Genomic DNA, 9,657 nt, shown 5'->3' with positions numbered 1-9,657 from the left:
CTAGGCCCGAAACGTCAGCCTTCCTGCTCCTATGATGCTGCTTGGCCTGCTGTGTTCATCCAGCTCTACACCTTGTAATCCCAGTCCCCTGTTGTTTCCCAAACAGTTGATATCAGTAGGAGGAGGCTCATGTGAAGCCAAACACTGGAATAGATGTGTTAAACTGAATGGCCTTTTTCTGTTCTGTAGTTTCCATGATAAAAAGATATACAAAACCTTTCAGATAAGTCTTATTTCACACTCAAGTAATGCTCCACAGAGCCAGTAACTGATAGGAGAAAGAATGGTGCTCTTTCTAAGCACTGGCTGAAAGACATAAGTAGAGAGCATTCTCTGACTCAGACTCGGGTCAGACATCTTATGAGTACCTGTCAAGGATGCAATTATCTACTCATCCAAAGTCAGCTGCTGTAGAAGTGCAAGGTTAATCTCTCACAATTTATCTCACCTTGAATTTATCTTGGCGAGGAAGTGAATGCAATGCTTCAGAGGAATGTATATATTCTGTAAGGAGATCTCATATGTCTTGTTATCAAGTATAATGAAAATATAGTCTCAAAGATAAAACAGATATTTAATTTAAGAGACTGGAAAGAGATATATTTACATTTTCAGGAAGCACATAATATTGACATTTAATTGTTTATTTTACTTAAGCCAATACCAGTGAAGAATGTGATGCTGAATTACCACTGCTACATATAAATTTTGTATTACTTCCTGTTAAGATAAAATAGCTTTAAATTAAACTATACTTCATATGAGAATTTATGTTTTCAATACAATATTGTTTATTCTTGTAGCCCAGACTGCACTATGTATCAGATCTCACATCTTTGCTGTTGTCCCCAGTTAACATAATTTATAAATCAGTACAGTAGATAATATGAACACAGCTTATAACATAAACAGAAATAAGATGAGTGACTAGTTCATTCATTGCAATTCTTGCGGTGCCTGTTGAGGAAGGTGTGTTGTCTAGGTTGCTGGGAACTGCTGGATTTTCTTTAGAGTCATCCAGGTGGCCTCAGTTTAGCATTCGCTTGGTGCTGCATTGTTGTCATCCTACATTACTTATAGAATCACAGAATGATATGGAGCAGAAGAACACATCTGAAGCCGTTTGAACACATTTATTAAACTTCCTCTTATCCTTCTCTATTCCAAGGAGAAAATTCCAGCTTCTTCAGTCTCTCATGTAATGGAAGTTCCTTATTCCTGGGCCCTATGCTAGTAAATCTTTTCTGAACCCTTTCCAAGATCTTCACATCTTTCACAAAGTGTGATTGTTAGAGTTCAATGGAATCCAAAAACTGAGGCTAAATTAATAATTTATACTTTCTTTTCTACTCCATTTCTCTCTTAATATTGCCAAGAACGCAACATTTTTAATAAATGCCTATTTCAACCTGTCCTGCATTTTTCAATCACCAGTAATTGATTCAATTCATTTTTTGTTAAAGTCCACCTTTAACTCTCCACAGGAACACTGACATCAGTAAAAAAAATTACTTGAAGATATCATCTTTGATTTACTGATAGCATAATAGAGCTTGTTAAAGTTACAAAAGGGATTATTATGATCCCACTGATGTTATTGCTGGATAAGTCAGATCCCAGAATGAAATCTGGCTTGATAGATCATGTTATTATTTCTGGTTTTGATATGGTGGACTTTCACTGAAACACAAAAACACAATGCTGCAGATTTGGGAGTAATAATACACCTGAAGTTTATTACGCAAAGATGAAGATAAAATAGAATAAACCAAACGTTTAACATATGAAGCACATTTAAAGATTTTAACACACAAAAACACAATCCCATTAATCCCAACAACATTCCTTTACCGTACTCAGAGCAAAGAGAATGCCCTTCCCAATCCCAAAAAGGGTTTCACTTATCTGAGTCTTCAATTCCCAATTGGGAGAATCAGTGCCTTATTCTTGATTTATCATGTAACTGAGTGTAACCTTTCTGCTTAACATTTTTCTCAGCTTCAAATAAACCCTTCAGGCTTGTAAACAAACATTTTCTGGTCTGAAACTTTTACTAAATTCCTTACATTAAGGTAATCTATTTTTAATAACTCTAAGTAACTCCCTTTCTTGGGAGTGATTGTTTTACACATCCAGCTTTTGCCAAGTACCTTACAGAACTGCCCAAATGGAAACAAATTTTTCCCTTAAGCTCCTGGCGTTTCCCCAAGCCCGAAAAATTCCAGAATAATGTATCTGAAAACTTCACACACTACAATACTTATTTTTTGAGTTTATAAACTCTCCCAACTTGTAAACAAGTTCCATCAGTTCTGACCGAAGGATCTGCTTCCATGCTGCACAGCTCTGTGACTCTATGACTCTATGAGTTCTGAGGAAGGGTCACTGGACCTGTAACGTTAACTCTGATTTCTTTGATTCCTCTCCACAGGTGCTGCCAGACCTGCTAAGCTTTTCCAGCAATTTCTTTTTAAGTCCCCATTAGCCTCCGAGACTGTGGGCAGACGATTATAGAGATCTGAGTGACATGGGCTTTTGGTGAGATAAGTAACAGAATCGGACGAGGATCCAGCCAAGCTCATCTCAAACACATTGGTAATGGCACAACTGACCGATCTAATTCTCATCTCAACCCATATTAGTCAAGAATCTATCTACCTCTGACTTAAAAATATTCTCCACCTCCTGTGTTCTCTGGGTCAGAGAGTGCCAAAGATTCATGAAACTCTGAAAGAGAACAAATTCTCCTATAAGTGTGTTCCCTGGCACAATTCTCTCCCACAAACATTTCTTTTGCATCTGTCAAGTCCACTCAGAGTTATGAGGATATATCTAATCAACCTCTTCAGGCATGTTATGATGCACCTTTGTGGAGAAGGTGGGACTTGAACCCAGACCATCTAGTCTTGAGGTAGGTACATTACCACTGCACCAGTATAGCTCTCCTTAGAATACTATATATTTCAGCAAGGTTACCTCTCATTCTTCTTAAGTCCACAGGCCAAACCTGTTCAACCTTTCCTCATAAGATTACTACCACCCCTCTGCAGCTCCCTCATCCCAAGCATCAATTATGTGAACCTTCTCTGAAGTGCTTCTGATGCATTTACATTCTTTCCTAAATAAGGAAACAAATTGTACACAGCTGGCCAAGCAGCATCATAGGAGCAGAGAGGCTGATGTTTCGGGCCTAGACCCTTCATCAGAAAAGGGGGAGGGGAAGGGGGTTCTGAAATAAATAGGGAGAGAGTGGGAGGCGGATAGAAGAGGGATAGAGGAGAGGATAGGTGGAGAGGAAACAAACAGGTCGAAGAGGCGGGGATGGAGCCAGTAAAGGTGAGTGTAGGTAGGGAGTTAGGAAGGGGATAGGTCAGTCCAGGAAGGACGGACAGGTCAAGGGGGCGGGATGAGGTTGGTCGGTAGGAGATGGGGGTGCGGCTTGAGGTGGGAGGAGGGAATAGGTGGGAGGAAGAACAGGTTAGGAAGGCAGGGATGAGCTGGACTGGTTTTGGGATGCGGTAGGGGGAGGGGAGATTTTGAAACTTTGTTTCCTCTCCACCTATCTTCTCCTCTATCCATCTTCTGTCCGCCTCCCCCTCTCTCCCTATTTATTTCAGAACCCCCTTCCCCTCCCCCTTTTCTGATGAAGGGTCTAGGCCCGAAACGTCAGCCTCTCTGCTCCTATGATGCTGCTTGGCCTGCTGTGTTCATCCAGCCCTGCACCTTGTTGTCTCGGATTCTCCAGCATCTGCAGTTCCTACTATCTCTGATTCAAATTGTACACAGTACTTGATGTGGTTTCAAGAATGCCCTGTATAAACTGTAGCAAAAATTTTCTACTTTTATAGTCCGTTCTCTTTGCAATAAATGATACCATTCATCTTTAAATGTTTCATCAATGATCTTCCCTCCATCATAAGGTCAGAAATGTGGATGCTCACTGATAGTAGCACAATTTTCAGTACTATTTGCGACTCTTCAGATACTAAAGCAGCCTATGTTCAAATGAAAAAAGATCTGGACAATATTCAGCCTTGAGTTGACATGTGGCAAGTAACATTTGCACCACACAAATGTCAGGCAATGACCATCTCCATTATGAGACAATTTAATCATTGCCCCTTGACATTGAAAGGCATTACCATAATTGAATTGCCACATTATCAACATTCTGGAGTTTACCATTGACCAGAAACTCAACTGGACTTGTATTATAAATACATTGGCTACAAGGCAGGTGAGAGGCTAGGAATATTGTGGTGATTAACTCTCCTCCTGATTCCCCAAAGCCCATCCATCATCTACAAGGCAATAGTCAGGAATGTGACTCCTGACTGGCCTGGATGAGTGTAGCTCTAACAACATTTGAGGAGCTTGACACCATTCAGAACAAAGCAGCCCACTTTATTGGCATCGCATCCACAAACACTCCCTTATAACCCTGATGCTCTGTAGCAGCAGTATGTACTATTTATAAGATGCACTGCAGGAATTCAGCAAAGATCTTTAGACAGAACATTCCAAACCCGTGACCACTTCCATCTGGAAGGACAAGGGCAGCAGATATATGGGAACACCACCACCTTCAAGTTCCCCTCCAAGCACTCACCACCTTGACTTGGAAATATATCACCGTTTCTTCACTGTTGCTGGGTCAAAGTCCTGGAATTCCCTCTCTAATGGCATTGTGAGTCAACCTACAGTATATGAACTGCAGCTGTTCAAGAAGGCAGCTCACCACCACCTTCTCAAGAACAACGAGGGACAGGCAATAAATGTTGGTCAGTTGCTACACCCATGTCCCATGAGTGAATAAAACTAAATTCTATTTATCTTCCTTTTCACTCTGTATTTGTAAAATAACTATGTGTTTCACGGACTAAAACACCCAGATCCTTCATTACCTGCAAGTTTTGTAATCTTCCCATTTAAGTAATATGCTGCTTTTCTGTTCTCCCTGCCAGAGTGGACAAGTTGATATTTTCACATACTATACTCCAGCTGCCAATGTTTTGACCATTCACTTCACCTGTGTAGGTTCCCAAGCAGTCTGCTTTGAAAGTGTAAAATTGGGTCTACATTTCAAATTTCCAATATCTGCATATTTTATCTTTTTGTATTTACAGTTATGAACACAATATATTGTATACAATTCCTTTTGCCACACACACAAACAGAGGCATATTTTTGCTCTCTTATGTAAGTCTTTCCTCTCTAATTAACTGCGTAAGCAGTAATCAGTGGTATGGCCTGTTTCTATGTAAATACAGAAAGCTCACTTGTAAAAGCTAAGCTGTATTTTGCTGCACAGTTGCTGATCTATCTGCTCTGTCAATGCCTGCCTTTACTGCTCTTTTCTTTAAAGGCAATTATTTCACTTCCCATCAATTCACTCTGGGTATGGTTCAGCATGGAGACCCTTTTGCCGATGAGTTTAAAAAAATAATTGTGGATTCACTATCCACTCTGGCAGTCCAGCACAGAAATCAAGACTAACACTGCAGTGCAGTACTTGAAGGAGTGCTGCATTGTCAAAGGTGCTGTACTTCAGCTGAGATGATGTAAATGGTGCCATTACTTTGAAGACATGCAAGGGAGTTCTACTAGGTACCTGGCCAATATTTATCCCTCAAACAACATTGCAAGACAGATTATCAGGTCACAGCTGCTAATAGGAGCTTGCTGTGTAAAAATTGGCTGCCCCATTTCCTCCATTACATCAGGGACAACACCTCAAAAGTATTTAAGTGGCTATAAAGTGCATTGGTACATCATGTGGGACTATACAAATGCAAGCAATTTATTCTTTTTTCTTCTTGTGTTCCAGATCCAGAAAACAACATTCGGTGGCACAAATTTCAACTGCAAGAAACCCACCAGCTGTAAGTCTGCAACCTCGCTGAAGTTCTGCACAATAGTAATGCAACTGAAACTTTTCCAACTCCTCTGCTTGGAGCATTCCTGTAGAATGAGGCACCAAGTCCCATGTCTAATCCAAAGAATGAAAGAAAGGCTTGGAAATAGTTTGACGATATGGTATGCCAGCTTTATTTGAAATGTTTTGAGAATTAAATAGATTCCAAATGTCAACTTATTTCAATGCACATTTACCTCAAAATTTTGTTCTGGCTACAGCTACTGTATGCACTTACATTCACAATTCTCCCTCCTCAAAACAATAAAAAAGAAATAACATCCAGCAGCAAAAAATATTCCACTTGCATAGTCACTGCAATTTCCTCCTCTCCTGAATGCAGTTTCCTGAAATGGGTACAGTCCCACTTATGCCAACTACCTTTGTAACCTCATCAGCAAGGCACCATGGAAGCATCACCTTGTATTCACTTGTCATCCATGCACACAATCTTTCCACCAGACAATAAACAGGAATTGGAACTCTGGCTAATTCCTTTTCTGGCTTTTTGTCTAATGCTGCTGACAGAGCCTGGGTATTGCATTGCCACCAGCATCTACTATGTCTTATTGTCTTACTACTACAGCTATGCCTTCCACACCATTATTCCCTCCAGACTGATCTCAAAACTCTGTGACCTTGGTCTCGGCTCTGCCCTCTGCAATTGGATCCTCAGCTTTCTGACCCACAGAGCGCAATCAGTGAGGATAGGTACCTGCACCTCCTCCACAATAACACTCAACACTGGAGCCCCCCCAAGGGTGTGTCCTCAGCCCCCTACTGTACTCCCTGTACAGCCACAACTATGTTGCCAAATTCCAAATGAACGCCATCTACAAGTTTGCTGACAACACCACTGTAGTGGGACGGATATCTAACTATGATGAGTGAAAATATAGAAGAGAGATAGAGGGCTTGGTGACACGGTGCAATGAGAACAACCTCTCTCTCTCAATGTCGGGAAAACTAAAAAAACCGATCATTGACTTCAGAAGGAAAGGAGGAGAACACGCCCCCATCTACATCAATGGAACTGAGGTTAAGCGGGCAGAGTGTGTCAAGTTCCTCAGAGTGACGATAACCGACAACCTGTCCTGGACTTCCCATGTAGATGCAATGGTCAAGAAGGCACAACAATGCGTCTTCTTCCTCAGGCAGGTCAGGAAATGTGGCATGTCCATAGGGACCCTCACCAACTTCTACAGATGTACCATTGAAAGCATACTGTCCAGGTGTATTAAGACCTGGTATGGCAACTGCTCTACCCAGGACTGTAAGAAACTACGGAAGATGGTGTGCACGGCCCAGACCATCACAGAAGCCAACCTTCCATCCATGGACTCCATTTACATGGCTCGCTGCTATAGAAAGGCTGCCAACATCATGAAAGATGCATCGCACCTCGGTAATGGTCTCCTATAACCTCTTCTGTCAGGCAGAAGTTACAGAAGCCTGAAAACACTCACAAGCAGGTTTAGGAACAGCTTCCTCCCGGCCATTATTAGACTGATGAATGGATTCTCTAACCTCAAATAATGCTGATCTTGCTTATATTGATCTCACCTAGCATACAGCCCATGCACTGTAACCTGTATGCCTCTGTCTAAGTCTTTTTGATCTGTACATCCTTGCTTACTATGATCTGCCTGTACTGCTCGTAAGCAAAGCTTTTCACTGTACTTCGATATCATCGCCAACATAAATTGCCCGTAGTGTTCAGGATTAGGTGAGTTATAGGGGGATGTGTCTGGGTAGGATGCTCTGTGGGTTGGTGTGGACTTGTTGGGCCGAAGGGCCTGTTTCCACACTGTAGGTATTCCATGATTCCATGATCATCACTTCTCAGAACTAAGGGTCACCGGACCCGAAACATTAATTCTGCTTTTTTCCTTCACAGATGATGCCAGACCTGCTGGGCTTTTCCAGCAACTTTGTTTTTATTCCTGACAATAAATCAATCATGCCCCAGGTCTGATAATTGAGACCAAAGCTCAAGTACGTGTATTGAATGATGATTTTATTGAATATGTTTTGAACTCAAAGCAGATGATGGCAAAATTCAAACTGAGTTCAATAAATCTGATAATTTATGGGCTGGTACTAGGAGAAAAGAAAATGACTCTGGTTTATTGTTTTGAAAGAAAACGCTGACAGCTCAGTGGCCAGACTGGTGAAGTGACAAATGAGGAACTGTGGGAACTGTTCACACTTTTGTATTGCTCTCTGGCATTGCTGCTTATCTCAGTCTGGAGATTAGGCACTTCCAATTCAAGCTTGATTCAAGCCTATTTCAGGAGAGTGACCTCCTTCTGTAATGTGTCATTCTATGATTCTGTGAACCTGACATATTAGAAGTAGCTGATAAATGTTCAGCAGCTCTAATCAAGGTATATTTATCCTAATTGTACCCATCATCCACCATTAGGTAGGGAAAAAGGAGCTTTCAGCAGACAGGTATGATTTATCTTTGCTGGCTCTTTCATAGAATTATCCAGTAAGCTCTGTGTACTTTCAGTTTCCAAAAGCCATGCATTTGTTTCTCTTCTTAAGTGTTTACTCTGAAATTTGTTTCCACCAGACCTTCAGACAGTTTATTCCAGATCGTTAAAAACTTGTACTTTTAAAAAAGATTCTCATTTCCTCTCTGTTTCTTTTGCCAATTCTCTCAAACCTGGATCGTCTGCTTACTGTCTCTTTTGCTTTAGTGGGAAGAGTTTTTCCTTATTCTCTTTATCAAACTGCCTCATAATTTTGAAGGTCTCTACTGTGTTATAACTTTCTCCAGTTGAAGGGTACAGTCTTAGTTTCTCCAGAGTCTCTATGCATCTGCCTTGACCTTTCAAAACACTAAATCCAATCACATGCTGCTGGAGTGGAGGAAACTGGAAGGCAAGCAAATGACAGGAAGGTGGCACAAACAATAGCCAAATATATGAAAGGATTTTTCCTGATGTTGGATAAATATCAGCCTAGGAATGAGAAAAGAGACGCTGTTCCTTTTTGAGTAGTATCGAGAAGGCTGATCGAGCCTCACATTGGTAAAGAAAGAAATATATGTAATATATTTGAAATGTATCCATGTAGCATCTTTCACAACCACAGCCTTCCAGAAGCACTTTGCAGTTCATGAACAAAGTCAGAGGTCACACGACACCAGGTGAGAGTCCAACAGGTTTCTTTTAAATCACGAGCTTTCAGAGCACTGTTCCTTCGTCTGGTGCAGTTCATGAACAGTAGAGTCATGGAGTCATAGAGTCATACAGCACAGAAACAGATCCTTTACTCCAACTTGTCCAGGCCGACCATGATTCCTACTAAACTAATTCCATTTGCCTGCATTTGGCCCATATCCCTCTAAACATTTCTTATTCGTGTACCCCTCCAAATATGTTTTAATTGTTGTAATTGTAGCTTCATCTACCATTTTCTCTGGCAGTTGATTCCACATATGAACCACCCTCTGTGTGAAAAAGCTACCCCTCAGGTCCTTTTCAATATTTTAAGTCAGAAGTCACTGCTGTTGTATAGGAAACATGGCAGTTAATCTGAGCAAAGAAACCTCCCGCAGGCAGATGTGGTATTGAACATGTAATCTGTTTGTGATGGTGATTTGGCCAAAACTTTTGAGATAAACTTCCTGTTTTTCTTCATAGAAGTCTCATGAGATCTTTTACGTTCACCAGATTGGACAGATGGGACTTCAGTTTAATGTCTCGTTTAAAAGATGGTATCTCCAATGCAGA

This window comes from Rhincodon typus, chromosome 27 (assembly GCF_021869965.1).
Source record: "Rhincodon typus isolate 14 chromosome 27, sRhiTyp1.1, whole genome shotgun sequence".
Taxonomy (NCBI): Eukaryota; Metazoa; Chordata; class Chondrichthyes; order Orectolobiformes; family Rhincodontidae; genus Rhincodon; species Rhincodon typus.
Note: the sequence above shows the minus strand (reverse complement) of the source record.